General features: G+C 43.2%; 1 pseudogene; it reads left to right on the top strand.

Moving 5' to 3' along the window:
• The window catches only part of LOC139159627 (NADH-ubiquinone oxidoreductase chain 4-like), an 86587-nt pseudogene that overhangs the window by 51177 nt on the left and 18302 nt on the right, over window positions 1-17108 (top strand).

The following is a 17108-nucleotide window of genomic DNA, read 5'->3' as shown; positions in this document are numbered from 1 at the left end:
GGAAGAGGAAGAACAGGAGGAAGAGGAGGAAGAGGAGGAAGAGAAAGAGGAAGAACAGGAGGAAGAGGAGGAAGAGGAAGAACAGGAGGAAGAGGAGGAAGAGGAAGAACAGGAGGAAGAGGAGGAAGAGGAGGAAGAGAAGAGGAGGAAGAGGAGGAAGAGGAGGAAGAGGAGGAGAGGAGGAAGAGGAGGAAGAGGAGGAAGAGGAGGAAGAGGAGGAAGAGGAGGAAGAGGAAGAACAGGAGGAAGAGGAGGAAGAGGAGGAAGAGAAAGAGGAAGAACAGGAGGAAGAGGAGGAAGAAAGAGAAAGAACAGGAGGAAGAAGAGGAGGAGGAAGAGGAAGAACAGAAGGAAGAGGAGGAGGAGGAGGAGGAAGAAGAGGAAGAGGAGGAAGAGGAAAAGGAAGAAGAGGAGGAGGAGTAGAAGAGGAGGAAGAGGAGGAAGAGGAAGAGGAAGAATAGGAGGAAGAGGAAGAGAAAGAGAAAGAACAGGAGGAAGAATAGGAGGAGGAGGAAGAGGAAGAGGAGGAGGAAGAGGAGGAGAGGAGGAGGAGGAGGAGGAGGAGGAGAGGAGAGAAGGAAGAGAAGGAAGGAAGAGAAGGAGGAGGAGAAGAGGAGGACGAGAGGAAGAGAAGAGAAAGAACAGGAGGAAGAATAGGAGGAGGAGGAAGAGGAAGAGGAGGAGGAGGAAGAAGAGGAAAGAGAAGGAAGAGGAAAGGAAGAGAGGAGGAGGAGGAGGAGAGGAGGAAGAGAAAGAAGGAAGAGGAGGAAGAGGATTGAGGAAGAGGAGGAAGAGAAGAGAAGAAGAGGAGGAGAGGAGGAGGAGGAGGAAGAAGAACAGGAGGAAGAGGAGGAGGAAGGAGGAGGAGGAGGAGGAGGAGATTATGAGCATTATCAGGCTGCGCATAGTCTCAGGTTTCCAGCTGTTCTGTCAGTAACTCAAAAAGGGGAGGAAAGAGGAATGAGGTTACTCTGGCTTGATTTATTGGTGAAAAAGCCCACTTTGGCTCCCTTAATTATAGCCTGCTTTTTCAAGTTCTCCCAAGCTGCTTTTTGAGAACTTTCTCGAGGAGAGAATCAAGAAGTCCCAGTTGCAGATGAAGACGTAGGGTGGGGAGTAATGTTGTAGGAATTGCTCAAGACTTTGGGATGTTCAGAGGAGTAAAGAAGAGAGTCAATTTTTAATGGTAAAGTGGTCCTTCTTACCCCCTCCTGCTATCAAAAAGCTGCAGTCCTCCTGGACTCCAGGATCGATCCAGGGCTTCATTCTCTATAAATTGTCTTGTGCATTGCAGCTTCATTTATATCGAATTGAAAATTGTACATTAGCTGGAGTTTTTCATTTCAAAGACACGCCGTGATCTACTTGCAGAAAGTAAAGTAAACAGGAAGAGACACCAGAGCTTAGCTGGGTTTTGTTGTGGTTAGCTCTGGCCCTGCTCCTGCCCCAAGGACTGTGGATGTGGGGGAGACATCCACATGCTGCAGGCCTGTTTTGCCCCTGGTGGAATCTGCTGATGAAGGCTCCTCTGACCAAGAAGACATGAGTGACAGGGAGGAGGAGATTGGGGCAGACAGCTCAGAAGGAGATCAATTCTCTAGCTCCTCCTTGGATTCGGAACAAGAGTTAATGATACAGCCACGCATGCGGAGAGCGATGCATAGGCAGCAACAACTGAGAGATGATTATCAAAGAAAATGAGGCCACCTGTGGTTGGGTGGGGCTGTGGTCATTAGTGAGGCTGCTATAAAGAGCAGCCTGTGGGTTTGGCCATTGTGGAGGATTATCTGATCCTTGTGTTTCGTGACTGCTTTACTGACTTTGACCTTTTGTGTGCTGATTTTTCCCCACTTTGAAACTAAACCAGAGCAAAGTGTGTTTCACTTTGTGAAAGAAGAAGGACTGTGAATTGCCTCACAGCTGCAAGCTAAGTATCACAGAACTGATAAGGGACTTGTACAAATTACCAGGTTTTTTTGGAGATGAGGGCTCTTTGCTCTACAAAAAGAGGGCTTGGTTTAAGTGAATTTTCATTATAAAGAACATTGTTTTGAATTTTCAAACGTGTGTGTCTGAAATTTGTACATGTGAATTTTCGGGAGGAGTCTACCAGAGAACCCGACAGAACAGGTTTCAATAGCATTTATTTGTTAGTTAGTTAGTTAGTTAGTTAGTTAGGTAGGTAGGTAGGTATAGGTAGGTAGGTAGGTAGATAGATAGATAGATAGATAGATAGATAGATAGATAGATAGATAGATAGATAGATAGATAGATAGATAGTTTATAATTAGAGTTGGAAGAGACCTTGTAGGTCATCGAGTCCAACCCCCTGCTGATCCAGGAAACCCTATGCCACTCTAGACAGATGGCAGTCCAATCTCTTCTTGAAGGTCTCCAGGATTGAAGTTCTGACAACTTCTGAAGGCAACTTCTGTTCCACTGGTTGATCTCTCTTACTGTTCAGAAAGTTCTCCCTTTGCAGTACTCTAGGTGTGGTCTAACTAGGGCTTTATACAGTGATGCTAGTACCTCCCTAGTCTTAGTGTATCTCTCTGTTGATGCAACTCAGGATTGTATTGGTGTTTATAGCCTCCGCTACACATTTCTGGCTCATGTTTAGTTGGTTGTCCACTAAGACTCCAAGATCTCTCTCACAGTCACAGTAACGTATTGAAGGACTATAGCTTTAAGAGTTAGTTTTGGAGATGGCCATGAGAGGGAGCCATGAAGCATGATTCTCTCTGTGTGTCTCTGTTATTGCTCTGTTTGGTATGGCTGATTCATTGTGACTGCTGTAGTGAGAACTGTGCGTTGGATGATAGTTTATGTATTTGTAAGCTGTACAAGCAAGGCTTGTAGCATTGTTAATGTACTGAGAGTTATTGATTGATTTGACTGTGTATGACTGGACTGTTTAACTTGAGTACGATATTTGCTAAAGTAAATACTATTTTATACACTTTAATGTATCTGGTTTGTATGACTGAGCCATTACTCATATCTCCTGACTATCTGCTGGAATTCCACGTTTTCCTTTGCACATGTCCATCCTTGATAACTCAAGGGTCATTCTGCATACTCCTCAACAGACACCATGTACTGCAGATGTCCATAGAGGAATGGAGCTCTAATTCTTCTTTATCTGTTTGTCAGTAATCCCTCACTTCCGTTTCGATTCTTTCGACTCCCAAATCTTTTTCAGCAGGTATCACAAAGTCCTTCAAAGGTCTCCTCCCACCAAGAGGATGTCTCCAGGTGAGTGACGACAGAGGGCACGGTGTGGTCAAAATACAATTGGTGACCAGGATGGTGCATCCCACACAAAGAGTAGGGGGTGCCCTATTTCAACAGCCCCTATGGAGACGGCCTGAGTGCATTCCTTGATGGCGTCACTCAGCTTTGGTTAAATGACAGGAGGCAGCCTGAGATGTCACATTTGGTACAGCTGGTTGGCACAGGCGAAACACCTGCTGAGAGACGAAGCTCGGTGCTGCCTGCCCTTTGGAAGTTGGCACCAGTGAAGGAGACAGCTGGTGGCCGGTGGGAAGTCTCAGGAGAAGGTGGGCAAGTCTTCTTTCTCCAAGGACGCTTGCTGAGTTTGCTCAAGTCCAAAGGTCTGTTCCTGTTCTCGACAATCTGTTGCCCAGAATATTTCGCACAGGTTGACATGTTGAAAGATGCCAAAAAGAGTCTCAAACTGAGCAGAGCCTGAATCAAGACGGTTTAGTGTCAGAAGCCTCTGTCAGGGAAGGAAAGAAGGAGGGGAAAGGAAGGAAGGAAGATAGAAGGGAGGGAGGGAGGGACAGAGGGAGAAGAAAGGAAGGATAGAAAGGAGGGAGGGAGAAGGAAAGATGGATACAAGGGAGGGAAGCAGAGGGGGAAAGAAAGAGAGAAGGAGGGAGAGAGTAAAGGAAGGGAGGAAAGGGAGGAAGGAGGGAAAGAAGGAGGGAGGGAAGGAGGGTGAGGGAAGGAAGAAAGGACAGAAGGGAGGGAGGGGAAGGAAAGAAGGATATTATGGAGGAAGGGAGGGAGAAGGAAAGGAATGGAGAGAAGGAGAAAGGGAAAAGGAAGGGGGAGGGAAGGAAGAATAGAAGAGAGGGAGGGAGGGAGAGGCAAAGGGAAAGGGAAGGAGAGAAGGAGGGAGAGAGGAAAGGAAGGGAGGGAGGGGAGGAGGGAGGAAGGAAGGGAGGAAGGATAGAAGGGAGGGAGGGAGAGGGAAAAGAAAGGAGAGAAGGAGGAAAGGAAGGGAGGGAAGGAGGGAGGGAGAGGTTAAGGGAAGGAGAGAAGCAGGGAAAGAGGAAAGGGTGGGAGGGAGGGAGGGGAGAAGGGAGGGAGGGAGGGGAGAAGGGAGGGAGGGAGAGGGAATGGTACAGAGAGAGGGGGAGAGGTAGAAAAGAAGGAAGGATAGAAGAGCAGGTGGGAAAAATACGGAGAGAAGGAGGGAGAGAGGAAAGGAAGGGAGGGAGGGAAGAAAGAAAGAGGGAGGGAGGGAGGGATGGAAGGATGGAAGGAAGGAAGGAAGGAAGGAAAGAAGGAAGGAGGGAAGGAAGGAAGGAAATTTCTGTTGCTAAGTGAGATTGGTGCTGAGTTTTCTCCCGTTTTCCCACCTTTCTTGCCACAACCTCTAAGTGAATCACTGCAGTTGTTAAGTAAGGAACACAGTGGTTAATAACTAAGTCCAGCTTCCCCATTCTCCTTGTTTGTCAGAAAGTCACAAAAGGCCAGAATTATATTTGCGCAAAACTGGAAATCAGAACTAAACCCGGCTATGTTAAATATTGTCAGAAATCTATTAGAATGCAAAGAATTGAGTCAGTTATCCCTCGAATTTCAAGTTAAAGACAAATCGGAGTTCTCTAGAACCTGGGACAGATGGTATAATTGGGTAAAGCAAAATAAATATAAAAAATTGCTATAATTAGTTCTCGCAGAGAGAGAGAGCAATAATAACCCACTTTCTGTAAAGACTGGAAAGAATCATCGGGATATTCATACATCTAGTTATTATGGATTAATCAAATAAAAGAATGCTTGTTGAAAAAGAATGTTCTAATTTAACAATAATTAGAACATAAAATACTATTGTTGTGGCCCGTTCACATCATGTGCAATTAGTAATAGACCTGGAGGACTGTGGAGGGGCGGTACAGGCATCCTGAAGAGCAACCAGGGCCTTCTGCACTTCCTGAGATGAGTGACTCAGGAGAAAAGGAGGAGCCTCTTCTGGATGCTTGGGTTCACAGGGCCTCTAGGAGGCAAGAGTGGTTACTCAGGAGGAAGCTTCCTCCTGAGTAGCACTGCTGGCTACTGGGCCACACCCTCAGGCTATTTAAGGGGGAGTCATGCGGCATTTCAGTGCAGAGAACAACGCAGTTCATTTCAGAAATCTTGTTGCAGGTCTTGTTTTTTGGCCTGTGATTTAAAGAACCACGTTCTTGGCTTCCTTAATGAGCTCCAGGCTTCCAGCCAACTTCTGTAATTCTATGCTACTGAATCTTGCTTCCACTTGGTAATTATTGTCATGTTTTATCTGTTCCTGGGACTCTGCCAGCTGATAAGACTTTGTAATCAGTAAGGTGAAGCTTTTGCTAGACTTCACCTTCTTTTTGAAAAAACTCTCTATCTGTATAATATTTTTCTATATAGTAAAACCTTTATTAGCTAATTCCAGTGGTATGCATCTGATTCTTAGGGGACAGAACAACTACATTAGTAAAAGTGAATAAGAATGATACTAATGTAAACAATACATGCATAGGAAATAATAATAATAATAATAATAATAATAATAATAATAATAATAATAATTTAATAATAATTTATTAGATTTGTATGCCGCCCCTCTCCGAGGACTAGGAGTGAACAAAGATATAGGACCAATAAACTGTAAAATGAAAGTGTCTACGAGATAGTTGATGCCCATGTTTAACGTTAAATATAAAATGCATACTAGAATAAACAAGACCTTGCAGATGACCCTTACTCGGTCAAAGATCTTGGAATACTCATATCAACTGACCTAGGTGCCAAAGCCCACTGCAACAACATCGCCAAAAAGTCTTCAACAGTTGTTAACCTAATCCTACCTAGCTTCTGCTCCGGTAATCTCACACTACTAATCAGAGCATACAAAACTTTCACCAATCCTTGAATACAGCTCATCTGTCTGGAACCCACACTGCATTTTGGACATAAATACTCGAAAATGTCTAGAGATACTTTACTAGAAGAGCCCTCCACTCCTCCACTCGCAACAGAATATCCCATGCAACTAGAATTACAATCCTAGGTTTAGAAAGCTTAGAACTACATCACCTTCAATACAACCTAAGCATAACTGATAAAATCATCTGCTACAACGTCCTTGCTGTCAATGACTACTTTAGCTTCAACCACAACAATACATAAGCACACAACTGCTGCAAACTTGACTGTAGAAAATATGACTTCAGCAATGAAGTAATTAATGCCTGGAACTCACTACCTGACTCTGTAGTTTTGTCACTAAACCCCCAAAACTTTTCCCTTAGACTGTCCACTGTTGACCTCACCTGAGGTCAGTAAGGGGCGTGTATAAGTGCACCAGCATGCCTACCGTCCCTGTCCTAATGTTTCCCTCTTATTAGTACCCATCTTATATATATATAAACAGCATTAAATCTAAACACTCCAAGACCAGGGAAGTCCTAATACCACTCTACTACGCCCTAGTCCAACCACACCTGGAGTACTGTATTCAGTTCTGGTCACCACACTTCAAAAGAGACATTGAAACTCTGGAGAAGGTGCAAAAAAGAGCAACCAAGATGATTAAGGGATTGGAAACCAAGACTTACGAAGAGAGACTGAGGGAACTGGGCATGGATAGCCTAGAGAAAAGGAGGGCCAGAGCGGACATGATAGCAGTCTATAAGTATACGAGGGGATGTCACAGAGAGGAGGGGATCACTTTATTCTTCAGGGCACCAGAGGGCCCGACGAGGAACAACGGCTGGAAGCTGACCAAGGAGAGATTCAACATGGAACAACCTACCAGCGGACGTTGTGAACTCCAACACTGGACATTTTTAAGAGAAGATGGAACTGCCACTTGACTGGTGTACTATAGGGTTCCTGCTTGGGCAGGGGGTTGAACTCGATGGCCTTCATGGTCTCTTTCAACTCTAACAATAAATAAATAGATAGATAGATAGATAGATAGATAGATAGATAGATAGATAGATAGATAAATAATAAAGTTTATTTATTGTTATTTATTAATTAGATTGCTATACTTCCCTTCTCGAAGCGACTCAGGTACATATTGGTATACTACCAATACATTCTTAAAAAAAAAAGAGAGAGAGAGAGGAAGGGGCCAAGCTATTTTCCAAAGCAGGCCAGACAAGGAATAATGGATGGAAACTGACCAAGGAGAGATTCAACCTGGAAACAAGGAGGAATTTCCTGCAAGTACAATCAATCAGTTGAAAAACATGCCTCCAGAATTTGTGTGTGCTCCAGCACTGGAAATTTATTAAGAAGGGATTGGGCAACTATTCATCTGCAGTGGTATAAGATGGAACTTATAGGGGACCGGAGGTTCAAAACATACAATGATTGGTTGCAGGAACTGGGCATGGCTAGTGAAGAGAAGGACCAGGGGAGACATAACAGCAGCCTTCCAATATCGGAGGGGCTACCACAGAGAAGAGGGGGTCAACCTGTTCTCCAAAGCACCCAAAGGCCAAACAAGGATTAATGGATGGAAACTGACCAAGGAGAGATTCAACCTGGAAATAAGGAGGAATTTTCGGACAGTGAGAACAATCAACTGATGGGACAGAAGTTGCCTTCAGAAGTTGTGGGAGTTTCATCACTGGAGGCTTTCAAGAAGATACTGGACTGCCATTGGTCAGAAATGGTGTAGGGTCTCCTGCTTGGGCAGACAGGGGGGTTGGACTAGATTACCTCCAAGGTCCCTTCCAACTGTCTTAATATGTTACATTCTGTTAATCTATGTTTGATTTTTTTAGACATCAGCAGAGAAATTCATTGGATATCAAGCCAAGAAAGTCGACAATTGAGGATCTTGACTGCCGCTGACCCTATACTGCCGAGGACCTGTATACTGCACGAATCAAAAAGAGGCCTGTGAAAATATTGACTGACCCCTCGCATCCTGGACACAAACTGCTTCAACTCCAACCCTCAAAATGTCGCTACATAGCACTGCACACCAAGACAACTAGACACAAGAACAGTTTTTTCCCAAATGCCATCTCTCTGCTAAACAAATAATTCCCTCAACACTGTCAGACTATTTACTAAGTCTGCACTACTATTACTAGTAGTTTTTTCTCATCATTCCTATCATCCTTTTCCTCCTACCTAGGACTGTATGACTGTAACTTGCTGCTTGTATCCTAAGATTTTTATTAATATTTATTGTTTCTTCATTGCTTGTTTGACCCCTATGACAATCATTAAGTGTTGGACCACATGATTCTTGACAAATGTCTCTTTTTCTTTTATGGACACTGAGAGTATCTGCACCAAGACAAATTCCTTGTGTGTCCAATCACACTTGGCCGTTCTATTCTATTCTATTCTATTCTACTCTATTCTACTCTACTCTATTCTATTCTATGAGAGAATAAGAAAGACATATCTCTTCAATTATTCCCAGGGATGTCACACCGAAGGCAGCTGTTCCAGAGCACAGGACATGCAATTTGTCATCTTCGGTCTTGTCAAGCCTTCTTCCTTCAACTCCTTCGTAGCAACCTTTAATAAACTTACCACTCTGCTATTATCGAGTTTACACATAAGCCGGCCTGCAGGCCTGTTCTGGGTGACCAGTTCCCTTTTAGGGAAGGAGAATCAGAGACCATAGAGGTCTATGGAGGTTCTCAATCATCCAGGTCATGGTTGTCTGAAAGGCCCTACTTTTTTCTCAAGAAGCAGCAGGACTTTCTGGTTTTTCAGGGCATAATTGTCTTGTGGACTTCAACCATGTGAGCTGTTGTGGATACATGTAGGTACACCCAAACTACACCAATTCTCCATGGACTGCACTGGCTACCGAGTGGTAATAATAATAATAATTTATTAGATTTGTATGCCGCCCCTCTCCTCAGACTCAGGGCGGCTCACAACAATAATAACAACAGTGTGCAATGTAACAAATGTAATATATAAAAGAAAGTATCTAAAAACCCGACATTTGAAAACCATACAGCAAAGGCATACCATACATAAAACTATATAAGCCTGGGGGAGATGTCTCAATTCCACCATGCCTGGCGATATAGGTGGGTCTTAAGCAATTTACGAAAGACAAGGAGGGTGGGAGAAGTTCTGATCTCTGGGGGGAGTTTATTCCAAAGGACCGGGGCCGCCACAGAGAAGGCTCTTCCCCTGGGGCCCGCCAGATGACATTGTTTAGTCGACGGGACCCGGAGAAGGCCAACTCTGTGGGACATTATCGGCCGCTGGGATTCATGCGGCAGAAGGCGGTCCCGGAGATAGTCTGGTGTTGGTGAACGTGTTGCTCATCATCTTTAAAGCCCTACATGGCTTAGGGCCAGACTATCTTCGAGACCGCCTTCTACCGCATAGCTCCCAGCGACCAATAAGGGCCCACAGTTCATCTTCTCCAGGTCCCATTGGCTAACCAATGTCGGCTGCCGTGCCCACAGGGGAGGGCTTTATCTGTGGCTGTTCCGACTCTTTGCAACCAGGTCATTGACCGGAAGGACGTTGTAGCAGATGGTTTTATGGGCTATGCTTGGGTTGTGTTTAAGGCAACATAGTTCTAAGCAGATGATTTTATGAGCTAGGCTTAGGTTGTATTTAAAGCGATGTAGTTCTAAGCTTTCTAAACCTAGGATTGTAACTCTAGCTGCGTAGGGTATTCTGTTGCGAGTGGAGGAGTGGAGGGCTCTTCTAGTAAAGTATCTCTGGACGTTTTCTAGAGTGTTTATGTCTGAAATGCAGTATGGGTTCCAGACAGATCAGCTGTATTCCAGGATTGGTCTGGCAAAGGTTTTGTATGCTCTTGTTAGTAGTGTAAGGTTACTGGAGCAGAAGCTACATAGGATTAGGTTAATAACTCTTGAAGCCTTTTTGGCAATGTTGTTGCACTGGGCTTTGGCCATTTGATATGTGTATTCCAAGGTCTTTTATGGAGTGAGGGTCATCTGAAAGGTCTTGTTTATTCAGCTTGTATTTGGTGTTCTGATTCTTTTTGACAATGTGTAGGACAGAACATATTTTGGTTGAGATTTGGAGTTGTCAGATGTTTGATCATTCGGACACAAAGTTGGACAAAGACGAGGCCGCACGCTGTAGCTGCAGTTCCATTGTTTATCCGTGACCGGCATGAAAATTTGGTGATGTCACTCAATACATAGCAACCTGTTTATCCTTCTAACATTCTGCCATTCTATCATTCTGTCATTCTATCATTTCATCCTTCATCTTTCTCTACCTGTCTATCTTTAGATCTGTCATTCTATCCTTCTCTATCCCTCTATCATTCTGCCATCCTATCCTTCTGTCATTCTATCATTTTATCCTTCTTTGTCTTTCTCTACCCATCTATCTTTCTATCATTCTATCCTTCCCTAACTTTCTCTACCCATCTACCCATCTATCCGTCTCTATCTCTCTATCCTTCTCTATCTTTCTATTCTTCTGTCAATCTACCCTATTCTTCTATCCTTCTATATCTGTCATTCTATCCTTTTATCCTTCTCTATCTTTCTATCCTGTCATTCTATCATTCTATCCTTCTCTATCTTTCTATCCTTCTTTCATTCTACCCTATTCTTCTATCCTTCTATAACTTTCTGTCCTTCTGTCATTCTATCTTTTTATCCTTCTATATCTTTCTATCCTTCTCTATCCCTTCTATCCTTCTCTATCTTTCTATCTTTCTGACATTCTGCCCTTCTATCCTTTTCCATCTTTCTACCCTTCTGTCATTCTATCCTTCTATCCTTATCTTTCTATCGTTCTGTCATTCTGTCCTTCTATCTTGCTATCTTTCTGTCATTCTGTCCTTCTATCTTTCTCTATCTTTCTATCTTTCTGTCATTCTGTCCTTCTATCTTTCTCTATCTTTCTATCTTTCTGTCATTCTGTCCTTCTATCTTTCTCTATCTTTCTGTCATTCTGTCCTTCTATCTTTCTCTATCTTTCTATCTTTCTGTCATTCTGTCCTTCTATCTTTCTCTATCTTTCTATCTTTCTGTCATTCTGTCCTTCTATCTTTCTCTATCTTTCTATCTTTCTGTCCTTCTGTCCTTCTATCTTTCTCTATCTTTCTATCTTTCTGTCATTCTGTCCTTCTATCTTTCTCTATCTTTCTATCTTTCTGTCATTCTGTCCTTCTATCTTTCTCTATCTTTCTATCTTTCTGTCCTTCTGTCCTTCTATCTTTCTCTATCTTTCTATCTTTCTGTCATTCTGTCCTTCTATCCTTCTCTATATTTCTATCTTTCTGTCATTCTGTCCTTCTATCTTTCTCTATCTTTCTATCTTTCTAACATTCTGCCCTTCTATCTTTCTCCATCTTTCTATCTTTCTGTCATTCTGTCCTTCTATCCTTCTCTATCTTTCTATCTTTCTAACATTCTGCCCTTCTATCTTTCTCCATCTTTCTATCTTTCTGTCATTCTGTCCTTTTCTATCCTTCTCTATATTTCTATCTTTCTGTCATTCTGTCCTTCTATCTTTCTCTATCTTTCTATCTTTCTAACATTCTGCCCTTCTATCTTTCTCCATCTTTCTATCTTTCTGTCATTCTGTCCTTTTCTATCCTTCTTGTGTCATTTCAGGCTTCAGTGGGACTTCTGGGGAGAAGCTGCCTCTGGATGGTGCTTCCTTCTCTGCATCAGCCCCTCACTGGCAAGTTTCCTGCTTTGATTAATTCTGATGTTTGCAAAGCATCCCCCATTTCCCCCACCTTGCCCTCCCCCCTAAAGGAGCCAAAGTGGCAGAAGATGCATTTTTAAATTCTCTTTTGTATAACGCAGGTGTCTTGAAAATTGCTGTCCTTTATTGGTGACGCTTCGGAAGAAAGGACAGGAAATAATTGTGTCGCTATCCATGCCAGCGAGTTGGCAGGTGCGATGCCAGATAGGGGTCCTTATCACTCTCAGGAGAAGAGGGTCTCTCGCAAAGCGCTGCCAGGTCTTTTCATCCTGGCACATTCGGAGAAAGGCGGTTCCACACAACCAGAAGAGTCAATAAATAAAAGAGCGCGCTTCGTCTCTGCAATGCAACCGTCTTTCATTCTTTCATTTTGAGACTTCCATGGAGGGGTAAGGGGAGTCAGGGAGCTGGATGATGGACAACAGCAGAGAATATTTATTTATTTATTTTAGGGAGTTTGCAAGGAGGGTGCACAAAATCAAGATGGCAACAGCAACTACAAGCGTAGACATCAGAGAGTTATTGTTAATGGCGAGTATTCTAAGCAGAGACAGGTTACAAGCGGTGTGCCACAAGGGTCTGTTCTGGGTCCTATTCTTTTTAATATGTTTGTGAGTGACATAGGGGAAGGTTTGGTAGGGAAGGTTTGCCTATTTGCCAATGACTCTAAAGTGTGCAATAGGGTTGATATTCCTGGAGGCATCTGTAATATGGTAAATGATTTAGCTTTACTAGATAAATGGTCAAAACAATGGAAACTGCAGTTTAATGTTTCCAAATGTAAAATAATGCACTTGGGGAAAAGGAATCCTCAATCTGAGTATTGCATTGGCAGTTCTGTGTTAGCAAAAACTTCAGAAGAGAAGGATTTAGGGGTAGTGATTTCTGACAGTCTCAAAATGGGTGAGCAGTGTGGTCGGGCAGTAGGAAAAGCAAGTAGGATGCTTGGCTGCATAGCTAGAGGTATAACAAGCAGGAAGAGGGAGATTGTGATCCCCTTATATAGAGCACTGGTGAGACCACATTTGGAATACTGTGTTCAGTTCTGGAGACCTCACCTACAAAAAGACATTGACACAATTGAACGGGTCCAAAGACAGGCTACAAGAATGGTGGAAGGTCTTAAGCATAAAACGTATCAGGAAAGACTTCATGAACTCAATCTGTATAGTCTGGAGGACAGAAGGAAAAGGGGGGACATGATCAAAACATTTAAATATGTTAAAGGGTTAAATAAGGTTCAGGAGGGAAGTGTTTTTAATAAGAAAGTGAACACAAGAACAAGGGGGCACAATCTGAAGTTGGTTGAGGGAAAGATCAAAAGCAACATGAGAAAATATTATTTTACTGAAAGAGTAGTAGATCTTTGGAACAAACTTCCAGCAGACGTGGTTGGTAAATCCACAGTGAATGAATTTAAACATGCCTGGGATAAACATAGATCCATTGTAAGATAAAATACAGGAAATAGTATAAGGGCAGACTAGATGGACCATGAGGTCTTTTTCTGCCATCAGTCTTCTATGTTTATATGTTTCTAAGATCAAACCCTGTTACTCTTTTTTTTTTTGCACAGGTTGTCCGTTCATGTCCTGCACAATTAGCAATGGATCCAGAGGACTTTGAGACAATGGATCCAGAGGACACAAGCGACCTATGTTCATGGCACCTGAGATTGATAGCAAAGAGGACATAGTGTCAGTGGCTGAACAGCAGCCAGGGCCTTCCGCACCTCCTGAGATGAGTGACTCAGGAGAAGAGGAGGAGCAGCTTCTGGATGCTAGGGTTCACAGGGCCTCTAGGAGGCAAGAGTGGTAGCACTGCTGCCTACTAGGCCACACCCTCAGGCTATTTAATGAGGAGTCATGCAATGCTTCAGCGCAGAGAACAACAGGATAAACAACAGCGCAGAGAATATTTTTCAGAGTATAAGACACATCTTTTTCCTCCCTAAAAGAGGCTGATAATTTGGCTGTGTCTTATACTCTGAATGTAGCTCTTTTTTTTCCAGCCCTAACTAGCAGCTAACGATCTTCCCAGCTCTTACCTTGCAGGCTCTTTCATTGTTTCTCTCTGCCCTAAGAGAGCCCTAAGTCTTTGCAGGTTTTTTTTCATTGCTCTACTTGCTCCAAATAAGTTTCTTTCCAGCCCTAACCAGGTGCTAACAATGTTCCCAGCTCTTACCCACTTGCAAGCTCTTTCATTGTTTCTCTCTGTGAGGAATGTTTTCCAAACCCTGTCTTTTTTGGGGGGTTTTATTGGTTTACTTGCTCCAAATGTTTCTTTTCAGCCCTAACCAGGTACTAACAATATTCCCAGCAATATTCTAAATAAAACAATATTCTTACCGTCTTGCAAGCTCTTTCATTGTTACTCTCTGTGAAGAATGTTTTCCAAGCCCCAAGTCTTTGCAGTTTTTTTCCCATTGCTCTACTTGCTCCAAATGTTTCTTTCTAGGGGCTAATGATGTTCCCAGCTCTTACTGACTTGCAAGCTCTTTCATTCTTACTCTCTCTGAATAACGGTTTTTTTTAAGCCTTAAGCAGGGGATAAAGTAATGTGCGGAAGCTGAGCAGACTAAGGACGCTAGCCAGATGAATACCTGGTAGGGAGATTCTTTTTCCTATTTTCCTCCCCAAAAACTAAGGTGTGTCTTATTCTCCAGTACATTTTATATTCCGAAAAATACCGTAGTTCGCTTCAGAAATCTTGTTGCAGCTCTTGTCTCTGGCTCGTGTTTTAAAAAACCCACATTCCTGGCTGCATTAATTAATCTGGGCTTCCAGCCAATCTCTGTAAGTGTACAATACTGAATTTGGCTACAATCTAGTAATTACTGTTGTGTTTACCTATTCTTGGGACTCTGGCCAGCTGATAAGACTTTATAATCAGTGCAGTGAAGGCTCTGCTGGATTTTACCTTCGTTTTGAAAAGACTCAAACTGCAGAAGACTTTTGTAAACAGTAAACCTCTTAGGATTTAATCCAGTAATGTGCATCTTATTTGGAGGGCTCGACGCTGGGACGGAACAGGTTGCTTATGGGGGGGAGGTTTAAATTGTGTGGTTCCAGCTGCCATGTAACTTTGTTAACTTCTCCTGCAGATTCTTCTGGAGCAATTGTCCCAAAGGAGCATTTTTTCAAGAGGCAATTGGACTTCCTTGGGGGTTTTTGGAAGACGTTTAGCTTCTCATCCAAGAATCTTCTTCATCTTCAGCTCTGACTGGATGGTGGGGAAGAGAAGGATTGATACTCCTAGCAGAGAGCTGGTAATTTGCATCCTTTTAGAGGGTCCTCAGGTAAACCCCCAACCATGCCTTCTACAACTTTGTAAATAACAAACTCAAGGACTCGAGAACCTTCCCACCACTAAAAGGACCCAACAACAAAGAATGCTATGATGTAACGGTCAAAGCTAACAACTTCAACACATTCCTTGGCTCAGTCATTGTGAACAGCAACGGCTCGAGCCCAAAATTCCCTAGTTGTACACAAATACTTACAATTATTTAACACAAATAGACTTCACCAAAGACAACATTGAAAATGCACTACGTGGCCTAAAACCTTCTCTATCAATCCGGCCTTATGGACTCTGTAGCCAACTTCAAAAAATATATATGCCACCAAATAAAGACAGAATGCTTCAACTATCACAGCAAACAAGAGGAAAGCCCTCTGCGCACCAAATCCAACTCTGGGGTTCTGGGAGTTGAATTCTGGGGGCTGAAGTCCACAAGTCTTAAAGTTGCCAAGGTTGGAGACCCCTACTCTGGGGGACCACCTGCCACTCACCTGCTTAGTTAGAAGGACCTTACCGAGCTCTGAGAAGTCCTTGATGATTTGATTGGAGGCCAACAGAGTCATTTCAGGCTGTGTGTCAGGCTGAAGCCATTTTGCTAAATTGGAGACTTTGGCCTGACACAAGTAAAAAAGTACTGTGGGAATTGGGGAGGGGTGGTTGCATGAGAGGGAAAGATGCTAGCCACAACAAATTCTTTCCAGAAGATCCAAGGTCATCCTTTGTTCTGCACCAGCCGGAAGTACACAGAAGGATCATGGATGTTGAGACAACCGGAGTGGTCCACGTGATGGACTTGTGGGAGTGGGAATGAGGGATGAATCTTAACCCGGGTGGAGAACTGCAGGAAAAGTTAGTATCAGGTTGACTGCAGTTCAATTACAGTTCATATCCAATGTGACTCTGTCAATAAATTGAAACTTTTTTATTATTATTATTTATTGGATTTGTATGCCATCCCTCTCCATAGACTCGGTGCAGTTAACAACAATGATAAAAAACAGCATGTAACAATCTAATTAATAAAACAAATAAAAACCCTTATTATAAAACCAAGCATACACACAAACATACCATGCATAACTTGTAATGGCCTAGGGGGAAGGAATATCTTAACTCCCCCATGCCTAGCAGTATAAATGAGTCTTGAGTAGTTTACAAAAGACAGGGAAGGTGGGGGAAATTCCAATCTCCGGGGGGAGTTGGTTCCAGAGGGCCGGGGCCGCCACAGAGAAGGTTCTTCCCCTGGGACCCGCCAAATGACATTGTTTGGTCGACGGGACCCAGAGAAGGCCAACTCTGTGGGACCTTATCGGCCGCTGGGATTCGTGCGGCAGAAGGTGGTTCCGGATGTATTCTTGGGAGAAGGCCAAGGGTTGGACTCTGATTTATTTCTCGGATAATTGGGTTTATCTGCCGCCCAACTCCAAGAGGACAATTTCCCAGGACGTGCCCTACGGACGCGGGTTTTTCTTGCCTTTTCACTACCTTCCATTCTAAACAAGCCAGAGATGAGAATTTCCATCTGCGTTTTCCCACAAAGTCCGCAAAGATTAAGCTCAGGTTGGTAATTGTATTTTTATTCAACGGAGATGGGTAAATTGCCTTTTTATTAATTCTCTTTTCTCAGGCAAAAAAAAAAAAGATGGAGAGCGAGAGAGATATTGGCGCATCTATTCTGGTCGCTGCCGCAGAGCATCTTCGTTCTCCCTAAAATTATGTCTATTCTATTATAAATCCATTGTTTTATCTCTTATAATAAGTTTATCCCGACACAAGATGTAATTATCGCTCTCTCCAAAATTGGGTCAGGGGGACTATATTTATTGTTGGAAGATATGTCTCGACTAATTCTGCGGGTTTAAATCTGGTTAGGAACAAACCCGAAC

This window comes from Erythrolamprus reginae, chromosome 2 (genome assembly GCF_031021105.1).
Source record: "Erythrolamprus reginae isolate rEryReg1 chromosome 2, rEryReg1.hap1, whole genome shotgun sequence".
NCBI classification, from domain to species: Eukaryota; Metazoa; Chordata; class Lepidosauria; order Squamata; family Dipsadidae; genus Erythrolamprus; species Erythrolamprus reginae.
This window is presented reverse-complemented; position numbering and strand designations above follow the sequence as displayed.